The sequence below is a fragment of the Eptatretus burgeri genome, chromosome 8 (genome assembly GCF_056783735.1).
Source record: "Eptatretus burgeri isolate ZD-2024b chromosome 8, Ebu_testis_v1, whole genome shotgun sequence".
In the NCBI taxonomy this organism is placed as follows: domain Eukaryota; kingdom Metazoa; phylum Chordata; class Myxini; order Myxiniformes; family Myxinidae; genus Eptatretus; species Eptatretus burgeri.
In genome coordinates, this window is record NC_140968.1 from 44,219,626 (window position 1) to 44,233,649 (window position 14,024).

A 14,024-nucleotide genomic window follows, 5' to 3' on the forward strand; every position below is an offset into this window, starting at 1 on the left:
AGATACTCTTCGTGAAGGACAGCATGGGATATTTAAGGTACACCAACTAATGCGAGTAGACAGGATGCCTTGTTTAACGTCCACTAGAGAGATAGCACACACACATTGATGAATCACTCTGCCTGCAAAAACACCAAGATGACATTTTATAGCTGGGCCACTATTCAATCCCAGGCGAGACAGCTGAGAGGCGAGTGTGCGCACCTCCGGGAGATCCTGCTAGCCCAGGAGGATTTTTGCATTTGAATTACAATCCTCATGCTGGTCTGATATTAAAATAATCTGGGAATTTTCAAACAATTCCAATTTTGTCTCCAATAGCTCTCACAGACAATTTTTTTTAACAACTATGTTCTCAAAAAAAAAAAAAACCCACACAACAACTTCTCAAATTCTGTCTGGCAAGCCTTTGATTGTTTTTCCCAATTATATGTTATATTCAGGGCAGTAATAACGGACTTCACTTAGATGCCCAAGATAATTTAAAACGTCGTTGCCGTGGCCGTGTTGACTTTTCAAGATCGTACCTCCAGGGACATCACTATCGCAGAAACCAACTATGCAACAGTAATATTACTGGATTGGAGGAGAGTAAAGAAGAGAAGTGTTGGGATGGTAGTTGGGGTCTTTCACTTGGAAAGAAAATGCATGGATTGATTTCCCTGGAAATAGTGGGACAGATAACAGCAATTTTTGAGAGGAATCGTGCAAATGAGGATACAAGTATCAAATTTGGCACATTTGTTCTCCAGGGGATTCTAATCAAATCTGCCTGATTGGCCATTTGAAAATCCAAATTTTGAAGAAAAAAAAAACCTTCAAAAAAGTCAAGATCACGAATCGATGTTGGATGCTGGCTGAGATTGGTGACTGTTTCAGAAACATCATCAAAGACGTTCCAAGTCTGCCATGCAGTTTTCTTCCCTTTACCGCGGAAGGCAGACACGACGTCACATCCAGCGAATGCATGGAAGTATGGGATCCCTCGAGCTTTCTCAGGCCCTATTGCAGAAACTACCTCATCGACTGGAATCCATCGTGCCTTGGCTCCTTGGCCAAAGGCAATCCAACATGTTCTCAAGATCTAGTTCCTGTAAGGATGGCAGTACAGATATTGCTATGACTCGTACGTCCGTGTCATTAGCCTTAATGATAATGGACTTGCTACCATCCGCCGTTGCATCCCTGGCGTGTACAAATATTCGAGCGTCAGCTTCTTCATGACAACATGGAGACACAGCATCCAGTGACTTCCTTGTGTTACTAATGGCATCTTCTCCTATTGTGACAATGGCTGTGCTTGTCGTCTGTGCTTCACACATCTTTTCCGCAAGGAAGTGAAACAGCTCAGTCTTGTTGCTGTCATCTCGAAGAAAGCTTCTCCAGTTACTTGGGGTCTTACTGGTTCCTGTTACTCTTCTTCTGATTCCTTGCCCCCTTTTCGACCTTGCCTCGGACTTCAGACTTGACTTCTTGTACACATCAAACACCACGTCTACCCTCTCGTATCTCGCACCATAGGATTCCACCTTTGGGAAGATGTCTTCTTTAGCATAGTCATCAAATATCTTTGAAGTGCGTGGAGGTCGGGCATTGATAAGTGCTGAGCCATCAATGATGACTGCATCTCCCCTTGGTTCTCTGTCTGGGATGTTCACTTGCGCTTCAAGAATTTCAGCCAGCTGTGACTTTAAATCTTTTTGAAGTTACTTTTTTTTTTTTCAAATTTTCCAAAATTTGGATTTTCAAATGGCCAATGGGGCAGATTTGATCAGAAAGCCCTGCAGAACAGAAATGCCAAATTTGATGCTTGTATCATAATTTGCACGATTTTTCTACTATCTACTACACTAAAAGGTCGTGGCAGCAGAAACGGCAGAAAGGTTTAAAATGGAATTGGATAGGTGGGATGGAGGGGTACATGGAGATTGGCAGGAAAAATAATCCACACCCTGGTGATGTCGCTGTGCTTGCCTCACCGTTATCCCCACTCTAAACCCCCACTGCCCTCTCCACCCCCAGCTCACCAGAGAAATTAAGCAAATAAACTGAATGAGTGAATGTTGTCTTGATGGAGCACAGACATGATGGGCCAAACGGCCATCCTTCCGTGTTCAAATTCCTGGTCGGCTATATCTTTGTATTTACATATTTTATATTTTACCATAGTTGCTTACAGTCATGGTGTTATTTATTTAAGAAAATAATTTGAAAGCATAACTTTGTTTGTTACCAAAGATGACTGACATTACCTTATAAGCTGAATTATATAATCTCTTCCTCTTGGGTCCATTCTCACATCTGTCCTGTCTTCCCTGCTCCGAGCTAACCCATTCTCAATTCCTGACATGAAAGCCACTCTGCACCCAAGCAGCAGATGTCCTTTTGCTAATACATCACCACTGCCACCAAGCTGAGCACCATCAAGTCACAGCATGGGCCGTGTCAAACTGCTACCACGCACTGACATGTTAAAGCTAGGGCCAAACAACAAAAACACTCTCTCATGGTACAGTGTCTTCAGCAGAATGTAGCGTTCATTTTGAACCTTGCCTGCTTATTTTGTTGACTAATGAAATGTGGGATAAATTCATGGAAGAAAGGCCTCTTCTTGAGGAGAACCCACTGTGTGGAAAGGATGATTCGAGGAAACCTTTGTAGATTAATTGTACAAACTGAGTCATGCTGCATTGGGCTCCACAACCGCACACCACAAAAAAACAGTTGCGAACAGTGCTGGCAATGTATACAGGTCTAAAAAACAAACAAACAAACAAAAAAACTCAATTAAACATACAAGATCAACAAAACCATTTCATTTTGAGCCTTCTCACATTGATGTGAATAAATGGCTCTTTGTTGGAAATGAAACAGGGATATATGTCAAAGATATGATTTACACTTTGGGATGGTATGATTTACATGGTCGGATTCCGAATTCCCGCCATGAATTGATGTTATGGTCCAATGCTTCATCCTTTAACACATGTCCTGGTTTATAATCGTGGAACACGCACGAGCCTCATACGTATGTACTTTTTTGTAGACATGGCAGAGGCTCGTGGAAGAGCTGGAGCAGAACGGAAGGGAAGAAAATGGAAAGGGGAAACACCAACAGCAGGGTAGAAGTGCGAATGAGAATGACATCATGGGGGGGGGCAGGGGAAGCAGAAGGAAACATGGGGGTGAGGAGGTGAGTAGTGAGGCTGGATCTTGGAGGTTTAACAAGAACTGAGTTACTGGCAGATCGTGTGCGCCCTGCAAAGAGGGCAGAGGGTACAAGACCAAAAAGGAAGTGGTATAATACAGAGAGGACACCAACCTGCCTGCAATGTGAAAATAACAGACCTAGACACAAAAAAAAGACACAGAGGACGCATGAGATAAAATGGTGAAAAACACCTCTTAATGAAAGTTTTGTGACTGCAATATGAGCAAGCACGGCTACCCAGGAGACACTCTGCTTTAAACAGGGAACGAGACAGTTATCGGATCGATCTACGTTGCCAATGCCATCGTATGGATGAGGAAGATAAAAGCACCGAATGGCAATTCAGCGAATTGCAACCTGTGGTTCGTGGGTCTTCTCATGGCTTATCAGTGAATCATCTTGAAAGACGCACATGGAATGAAGCAGGTAGGTGTTGGAAAAGTGTAGTTCAAGTTCATCATTCCTCCTGAAATGTCGGGGGAGATGGAAAAGCATTACACATTTCGAATGTGACATGACTTGTGAAATTCCATTTGAAGTGTCAATATACATTTCATTTGAAGCTATTCTAAATGCAGTTCGCAAACATGGGATATAAAAGTTTCATATAAACGCACAAAAGAGGAATCAAAGGGAAATTGGGTAATCAAAACTTTCTTTTTCATATAAAAGTATTCAACCTGAAGATTTCTTAGTCATTCATAGTTTTGTTCAAAACCAACTTTTACTCATCCAGATAAAATACAACTGGGGTATTTACTTGAGTAGTACGTTATTGTGAACTTGAGTAGTACGTTGTTGTGAACTTGAGTAGTACGTTGTTGTGAACTTGAGTAGTACGTTGTTGTGAACTTGAGTAGTACGTTGTTGTGAACTTGAGTAGTACGTTATTGTGAACTTGAGTAGTACGTTGTTGTGAACTTTAGTAGTACGTTATTGTGAACTTGAGTAGTACGTTGTTGTGAACTTGAGTAGTACGTTGTTGTGAACTTGAGTAGTACGTTATTGTGAACTTGAGTAGTACGTTGTTGTGAACTTGAGTAGTACGTTATTGTGAACTTGAGTAGTACGTTGTTGTGAACTTGAGTAGTACGTTGTTGTGAACTTGAGTAGTACGTTATTGTGAACTTGAGTAGTACATTGTTGTGAACTTGAGTAGTAACGTTATTGTGAACTTGAGTAGTACGTTGTTGTGAACTTGAGTAGTACGTTGTTGTGAACTTGAGTAGTACGTTATTGTGAACTTGAGTAGTACGTTGTTGTGAACTTGAGTAGTACGTTGTTGTGAACTTGAGTAGTACGTTATTGTGAACTTGAGTAGTACGTTATTGTGAACTTGAGTAGTACGTTGTTGTGAACTTGAGTAGTACGTTGTTGTGAACTTGAGTAGTACGTTGTTGTGAACTTGAGTAGTACGTTGTTGTGAACTTGAGTAGTACGTTATTGTGAACTTGAGTAGTACGTTGTTGTGAACTTGAGTAGTACGTTATTGTGAACTTGAGTAGTACGTTGTTGTGAACTTGAGTAGTACGTTGTTGTGAACTTGAGTAGTACGTTATTGTGAACTTGAGTAGTACGTTGTTGTGAACTTGAGTAGTACGTTATTGTGAACTTGAGTAGTACGTTGTTGTGAACTTGAGTAGTACGTTGTTGTGAACTTGAGTAGTACGTTATTGTGAACTTGAGTAGTACGTTGTTGTGAACTTGAGTAGTAACGTTATTGTGAACTTGAGTAGTACGTTGTTGTGAACTTGAGTAGTACGTTGTTGTGAACTTGAGTAGTACGTTATTGTGAACTTGAGTAGTACGTTGTTGTGAACTTGAGTAGTACGTTGTTGTGAACTTGAGTAGTACGTTATTGTGAACTTGAGTAGTACGTTATTGTGAACTTGAGTAGTACGTTGTTGTGAACTTGAGTAGTACGTTGTTGTGAACTTGAGTAGTACGTTGTTGTGAACTTGAGTAGTACGTTGTTGTGAACTTGAGTAGTACGTTATTGTGAACTTGAGTAGTACGTTGTTGTGAACTTGAGTAGTACGTTGTTGTGAACTTGAGTAGTACGTTGTTGTGAACTTGAGTAGTACGTTGTTGTGAACTTGAGTAGTACGTTATTGTGAACTTGAGTAGTACGTTGTTGTGAACTTGAGTAGTACGTTATTGTGAACTTGAGTAGTACGTTGTTGTGAACTTGAGTAGTACGTTGTTGTGAACTTGAGTAGTACGTTATTGTGAACTTGAGTAGTACGTTGTTGTGAACTTGAGTAGTACGTTATTTGTTTGCAGCATAACCCCCTACTGAATCCAACATCAGCTGTGCTGCATGCTCCCCACAGTGTCAGTCAGCCTTTCGGCTTTCGAAGTCTTTTTGGCAATACCAGCCCCACCCTGTCCCTTTTGGAGAATAATTAATCCAGAAAGTCAGAAACGCATCCGCGGAACCATTTTGTTGACAAGTCCAAGAATGATCTCTGATTGGTCAGAGTTGACATCAAACCTGCTATTCTGAGAAGGGTCAGCAGGAAGGGCTGCTTCTCGGAGCACATTGTCCTCATACAAGGAAATATGAGGGTATCTCGAGGCAGGAGACCTGCATTCAGCCCATTATGCCTGTACCACATCTACATTCCCCAACCCCGATCCAATCACACAATCCGGGAACACATTCTCCCTCCACAGCCCCACCCCATCCATATCACAAACCCAATCCAACCCGACATCCACTTAATGGGCAGGGGGAAGGCAATCATGGGAGGGAGGGAAAGGGTGAACATCACAGACAGAAAGGGCATCAACAATCACAACAAACGAGGATACGGAGGGTGGGGGTGGCAGGGCACCACTTCAGAAAGCACAGAGGAGCTTGTACATACATCACATATAGGAGGACAAGGACTTGAGGAAATTTCAGTGTATTTTTACATGAATTGCAAGGATATTTGACGACAGACAAATCAACATAATATATGTGATTTGAACCCGGGGGAAACATCGACATGAGCGATGTGCTCACGCAAGGGTAGCAAACAGGCCACCATGATGGGACGTAAAGTGAGCCGTCTCATCTGCATTAAGGTTGTAGACAATTGTTTGCTGGATACTTTGGGCCAATTCCCAGATTGGGATTGTCTGTTTGCTTTTAATTCCATGTCAATTGCTTTGGAAAGATTCTGTGACACTCCGAGCCAGTGTACGAGCTGCACCTCATTTTGAACACTCGGTTCATGATGTAATGCTGGAGTTTACCCTTGAACCTCACAGAAAAGGTATACAAGCCCTCTGTCGAAGTCTTCAAGCCATGTTACCATTATACAAAACAACAACAAACAAACAAAAAAAAACAGGAGCATGGTACGTGTCCAACGAGATAGTCCTGTGAAAGACAATACATTTATTTGCTTCACTACTGCTTTCTTTGAAGCGGCTTCTCGGAAGCACCAACACTCGAAAAAAAAACCAAACAATGTCGCTGGTGAGCATTGATCTCAGCACAAAAGGATGCAGAATCACAAGTAGGACTGACTGTAGGCCACAATGAGGTCGAGTTGACATGACGCAAACTTTCTGTGACATGCTGCAATGAGTGTGTCCCTCAAAAGGCATGAATAAGCTATGAAGAGAGTTCAAAAACTTCGAAAGACGAAGTGCTCCCAATAGTCCAAGTGAAACAAGGCATAGCTATACAACCCCCCCCCCAACCCCCACCAAATGCATTTACATGTTTTCCTTCTCATTATCCATGCTTGTAGATAGAGAAAATAAAATAAAGTGTTGATGTGGACGCGTGGCTTGCACAACTGAGAGTATATCTCGTGCGGAGACCTTTTTGAGCTCTCCTCGCATCTCCATGCAATGCGGTGCATCACAAAAACTCATGTCACACCGAAATCCACCATTGCACAGCATTCCTCATGTCCAACAGAACATTGCGATTCTCTTTCGTTTCATTTCGAGGGATGTGCAACTCACAAATGCAACACGTGACTCGCATCACCTTCGAGATCTTTTGATGTGCATCTTTATGGATTCTGAAGGATATACCTCGAGGTTGTGGAGAAAGATCTCCGTTGCTCTGCGGATGATGGATGATCCAACGCGACTCGACTCCATTTCCAAACACTTAATGACACGCACGAAAGCATCGATCGACATGGTGGACACGGCCCCTGATCTCAGTCCTGATCTAGGCCGTGAGGATGGGAACGCAGCAGCTCATGGAAGCCAGCTTGATTGTGTTGATAATTGGAACAACCGAAAACATCAAGCAAAACTTGAGTGTGGAAAGAAAACGGTGTACTCCATGATATTAGTGGTATGTATAAAAATATAATGTACAGCATATCTTTGGGTGCTATCATGGTATTTAATTATTCTTTTTAGTGAACCAGGCGTATTACCGTGTCAATTCATAAGATTTTATACATCAAAGTAAAACAAATAAGAGTGGTGTAGTTACTACGCTTAGGCATAAGTGAGGTGTGGCTGACATTTCTTTCAAGCCTTAGCCCTTTATCAGAGCAAAAGAGGATTGGGCCATGGGCAGGTTGCCAAGACAGGGTGGGTGGAGGGGTAGAGGCAGGTGGGGTAACTACCCCGGGAGCGTGACCTATTACGGGCCCATAATTATTGGTTCGTGGGCGCCAGCAGTGACCACTATTTTCGTTGTGTCTGTGTGTCTGTTTGTCTGTTTGTTGGGTCGCCGAAATATTGGGTCGCCGAAATAGATGACCTTTATTGTCAGTAATTCTGTCTGTTTGTTTGGATGTTTGTTCGTTTGTCATCAGCATAATTGGTTGTAAACGTGGGCGGATTTTGACCAAACTCGGGTGGTAGGTACATCTTATGACCCAGTGCTTTGCATATTGTGATGGTTGCTAGGGACGCTTTGGTTCCCTAGCAACAACCGAAAAACCTTCAAAATCGGTACCGTTCACGCGAAATCAATTCCGAAAGCCATTATCCCACGTAGGGTTATGAAATTTGGCACGAATGATCTACAGGTGATGCTCTATCAAATATATTCCGACTTTTGTGATATATGGAATACTTTACCCGTAGCGCCCCCTACAATTAGGGTATGCGCGAAAATTGGCGAAAATTGAAGGCCCCCTAGCGACCAGGTGAGTACATCGATATGAATGAAACTTTGCAGGTTCATGGTACTCAATGAGTACTACAACTTTGCCTCAGGACATATTGACCGATTTCCCTTAGGTCAGGGGTCAAAGGTCAATTGGTGCAAAAATCTTCAATATGCGAGAGCTGGAGGTGCCTTCGCGCCAAATGCTACTCCTCCGAGGGTTATGGTCGGATGGTCATGAAAATTCACACTAATCGTCTGGAATACATTGTGCACAAACGATCGAGCCGGATTTTCGATTTATATCTTTGTTCACCCAGAGCACCCCCTCGAACTTTGGCGATTTCCGAATTCAAACTGCATTTTCGGTACTTTTCATTCAAATGGATGCCGAGTAGTTATCAGTAGATGGAACTGGATGAGATTTGATATGCATAATCTTAAGGTGATTCCCTATCCGCTATATGACATCCATTTTGCTCTATATCTTATAGTTTCCATGCTAGGCGACCCATCGCCACCTACCGGCTTGTCTGTCTGTCTGTTTGTGACTCTCTCCAGAGCATAGCTCCATGACGTTTGATGTGATCCTGATGAAACTTGGACACAATAGTCCGTTTGCCACCCGTATATGTTCTGTACTCAACCTTGTTGTAATGAGAAATGTATTGTTTTTTGATGGTTTCGTACTCACATGGGTCCATAGAGAAAATTCGGCTTGGTTGCCGAAGTAGAAACCTTGGGGAACTCCGCTAATTTGCATAAATCCAAAATGGTCAACACGGACGGGGGCGGAATATAAGTTTTCAACCAATTAACTTACGTGTGATACCTCTTTTCTTTATAATTTTGACTTGAGGAATCGATTTCTGAGGTCAAATTTGTGATTTGGGGTCAATTCAGGGTCAAAGGTGAAGTTCAAGGTCTTTTTCGGCAAAAAATGAAATAAAATAATAATAATGACATTTTCAGAGCGACGGTGGTCAAGCGTTTATTCACTTACGTCGATCACTCCCATTCATCATCAGAGCCGAATGCAAGATCAAGATGTTCAGTTTCCTCGTCATCTTCCACATCTGCTTCTCCTTCCTCTTCCATTTCATCTTGGTCTTCGTCTCCTGTCTTGAACGGGTTGAAGCAGGCATCACGACAAACACAAGCACAATACACAGTGCATGATATCTTTCCATGGTGACAGCTGCAACGTTCAGTGCCGCACGCCTTCACCGCCGCCTTACAGCTGCACCGCACTACATCCATGAGATCTTGGGGTCCTGGGGGCTGATCGGAAGTTGCTGGTACTGGGGTGTCATCTATTATTTCCCACCCATACTTCATGATGTCAAGTTCAGGTGGAGCCTGCTGGTCAGCAGATTTTGCAAGAATGGTCTGCATCCCTGGCTTAGCGCGGCCATACCCCAGCATACCTGCGGGATGAGGTTGCTGGAATTCATGTGAGAGGACATGGGTAGTGTGTCGACAATTGGGTGTGAATACCTGGAGATCGAAGTTGTCAAACCACGCGAAGATGGCACCGACGGTTCTACACAACCCCATGAACTGGTGGAGAACCTGTGCATTGTCACCTAGTAGACGAGCGGCCAATTTTCGGAATCTCAGGGCCTCATCGTACGAGGTCGTGAAGCCATGTTCATGAAGGGGTTTGAGAAGTTCGGAACTGCCGTGCCGGTGCAACAGTTTGACGGCCAGTCCTAATGTTGTCTGATTTCTGGTTCCTGTAATGTGACTGAATTGACTGGCTCAGGCTCAGAGATTTCTTGGTCACTTTACCACCGGAGACCAGGTCCGAAAGCAACTTCAACAAACTTGGGCTGGTCCCCTTGATTGTGTTGGCCTGTGTAAACTCTGATAGGTCATAATTGGCGCTGCTGTACTTGACCGACCGTGCCTCATGCTTGATCTGCCTCACCACGAAAGCAATGCTCCTCTCATCCGTATCATCTACCTTAACTATCTTGAGACTTTTAGCAACGGACTCACGGAAACCAACAATGGCAGCACAGCTATCTACCCGAACAACGATAACATCCTTACTGATGCAGTCAGTCAACTTGCTTAACATGTCACGAGCTTGCCACCTCGATCCGAGTACAGGGAATGCAGTTCAACACTATTCCATATTCTGGACCTGTCTCGGCTCATGTACTCAATGACTTCCTTCAGAGCATTTTCATCTGCACTACGAGTTGGCAAATCGGCATATGTGGGGACTTTCGTGAAACTGTTACAGCAGCGGACGTGGTACTTGCACTCAGCAGAAGGTAGATCAGAAACAAAAGCAAGGTGCAACTTGACCCTTCTCGCAACATCATCATAAATGCCCAGTCACACCTTGACGTTTTTATTTTTATTTTTATTTTTTTTTTGTTTACCTTGGTCGAGGCTCTTATGAGAGCTAACACACAACTCACAGCAAGGAGGCATGAGACAAGAGGGGCGGGAGTGGAAGGGACAAAACATTGGGGAACAGACACAGGTGAACTGTGGAAGGGAGAGGGATGGGGATGGGACGGGGAACATGGCGAGGGGAAGATGGACATTAAAGGGACTTTCAGGAAGGAAAGCAGGAGAATTGAAGGAAGTGGGCTTGGGTGGATTATCGGGGGTAGAAAAGATCGAGGATTTGGATGGGGGAAGATAAGAGGTGGTGGTGAACAGCTGTTTTGAAAGCCTGAAGGGAAGAATGGGAAAGAATAGAGTGAGGAAGTTTATTCCAAAGGCGGGAAAAAAGAGGAATGAAAGAGTGAAGATGAGCAGTGATTCGTGATTTTGGTAGTTTTACCAGAAGGGGGTTGTTGGCGGACCTTGAGCGCCCTGTGGAAATGTGGTTGGGACAAATCGCAGAGAGAGCAGGGGGGGCAAGGCTGGAGAGGAGTCGGTAGAAGACAGAAAGACCACCGACCAACCTGCGGTGATTGAGTGAGAGGCCCAAAGACTCAGCTTCATTGCGGGAGATGCCAATGATCTTAAAAGCCCTGGTTTCGACAGCGTGAAGTCGAGAAAGGTGGGAGGCAGGAGCACCAGCCCAGAGGGGAGAGCAGCACTCCATCAGGCTATGGACAAAAGCTTTGTAAGTGGTCAGGAGCTCAAGAGGGCCGAGGAAGGACTTTGCACGACGGAGGATTCCCAGTCGGCGACTGGCTTTTGAGGCAAGGTTGGAAATGTGACTTTCCCAGGAAAGGTCATGGCAGATAGTGAGACCCAGAAGCTTGAAAGAAAAGACTTCTTCCAGAGGATTGTTGAGAAAGTGGATGGGGGGGTTTTGTAAATGGTCCTTTCGAAGAGACATAATGAGAGTGTGAGATTTGTCTGGATTGAAAGACATGTTCCACGTGTTGGACCAGTTTGTGATTTTATCCAGATCTGCAGTGAGCGAAGAAGCTGCTGCTTGCCGGTCTGAGGGATGACAGATGGTACGGCAGAGGGTGGAGTCATCGGCAAAGAGAAATAGAGGATTTTCCAGAGAGTCCGAGAGATCATTGATGAAAGCCAGAAAAAGAACAGGGCCCAGAACGCTACCTTGAGGAACTCCAGCCTGCACAGGAAGAGGGGATGAAAGAACTCCATTTAGGGCCACACGTTGACTGCGACAGGAGAGGAAGTCTGCGAGCCATGAGTGGAGATGGCCTTGAATACCATGGGAAGAGAGTTTGGCCAGTAGGGCAGGGTGCCAGACTGTGTCAAAAGCACGTGATATGTCCAGGGATACGGCTCGGATTTCCTGTCTGGCATTGAGGACCTCCATCCATTGATGGGAGAGCAGTAGCAGCATATCTAGGGTAGAGTGACCTGGTCTGAAACCAAATTGATGATTGGAAATCAAGCCATTGGAGAAGAGGAAGGATTTGATGTCTGAAGCGATGATGGATTCCATAACCTTGCTGATGATTGGGAGAAGGCTGATTGGTCTATAGTTACAGGGATCTGTTTTTGCACCTTTTTTATGCAGGGCAGTGATGTTAGCAGATTTCCAAGTAGATGGCAGATGACCTTGGGAAAATGAGAGGGTGAATAGAACAGAGAGAGGGTGAGCAAGAGCAGAAGAGCAGGCTTTGAGGACACGTGGGCTGATGCCGTCTGGACCGGTTGCAGAATCTGACTCGAGGTTTGAAAGCAAGCTCTCCACCTTGTCAGGAGAAAAGGATACAGAGTCCAGGGACAGTTGGGTGCGACTGGGTAAAGTGGGTAGAGATAGTGATGGGTTTAGGACACAAGATTTAGCTGCAAACACCGAGTTTAGACATTCAGCTTTATCACGTGTGGAATCAGCAGTGCGGCCATTTGAGGTAAGGGAGGGGATGGAGGGGGAACATACACCAGAAACAGATTTGATTAAACGCCACCAGGATTTTGAGGAGGGAGAGAGGTTTGAGAGTTCAGACTTGAGATGAGAAAGATGTTGTTTTCTGGCTCTCCTGAGGGTAGCTACACACTTGTTCCGAGCTTTGTGGAAAGAACTGAGATTGCCCTCAGTTGGGTTTGCTTTCCATGAGGCAAAGGCAAGTTGTTTCAGGACAACTGCCTCGCCACAAGCTTCAGTAAACCAAGGGCGGGAGGAAGGGTAAGACAACTGAACACGAGAGGGGATAAATCTGTGCATGAGGGAGAGCAAGTTTCTTTGAAAGAATTCCCAGGATGAGTTGATGTTTGAGAAAGTAGTGATAGGAGACCAGTCTGTAAGTTTGATGGCTGCTCGGAGACCCTGCCAGTCGGCTTGAGTGAAATGCCAGACTCGACGGCGGTGAGGTGGTTCTCTGATAACAGCCAGAGAGATGTCCACTTTAACAAGGACGTGGTCAGAAGAACCAATTGGAGCGAAGGAAGAGCAGCAGATATTGTCAGGGAAATTTGTCAAAATCAGATCCAGAAGAGATGGAGTACCATTGGTTGAGATCCGGGTCGGGAAGTTGACCGATTGAGTCAGTCCCAATGAGTCACAGAAAGCTTTTGCTGATGTCCCATGGCAGGTGAGAGAGGTACCCACACCTAGCCAACTGGCGTGATGACAATTGAAGTCGCCACATAAGAGGAAGAGAGAGTTTGGATGAGAAGATAGAAGATGGTCCATGTTTTCGGAGAGTGAGGTGTAGATGGAGTCATCACTGTTCGGTGGACGGTACAGTACACATATAAACATGAGGTGGGAGTGGAGGGGAAGCCGAAGCCAGAGTTATTCCTGGGGGTGTGGGGGAGTGAGAGCAGTGCAGGGAGAGTGAGGAATAGAGTCTTTGATGAAGAGAGCAACACCTCCACCAGGACGAGGCTCAGGTCTGTCATACCGTAAGAGGGAGTAACCAGGGAGAGATTCTTGGGAGTCAGACACGTCTTGGGAGAGGAAAGTTTCTGTTAGGCAGATAATGTCTGGTTTGTCAGTGGCAACCTGCATGGAAAGATCTGAAAGGTTTGAGCGAAGGCCCCGGATATTTGAGGTCCACACTTTTAATGAAGAGGTAGGGGAGGAGGCTTTGGGTGCAGGAGGTGGAGGGGGCGGGGGAGGGTAGGACGAGGGACGAGTGGGGGAGGTAAGGAGGGTTGCTGAAGGAGTGTGGGGTATTGCAGAATAGCGAGGGGAGGGGCCGAATGAGGAGGAGAAAAGGCTCTGTGGTGCTGGGAGAGAGGGGGGACAAGAGACAAGGAAGATGGCAGTTGAGTATTTGAGGAGGTGGAGTGAAGAGATGGAGGTGAGAGGGCAGTGGAGGGAGGCAGGTTGGTGGA

At 44.9% G+C, this 14,024-nt stretch overlaps 1 pseudogene; it reads right to left on the minus strand.

Moving 5' to 3' along the window:
• The window catches only part of LOC147021628 (small ribosomal subunit protein uS7-like), a 32,369-nt pseudogene extending 25,009 nt beyond the window's left edge, over positions 1 to 7,360 (minus strand).
• Between the last annotated feature and the right edge of the window lie 6,664 nt (positions 7,361 to 14,024).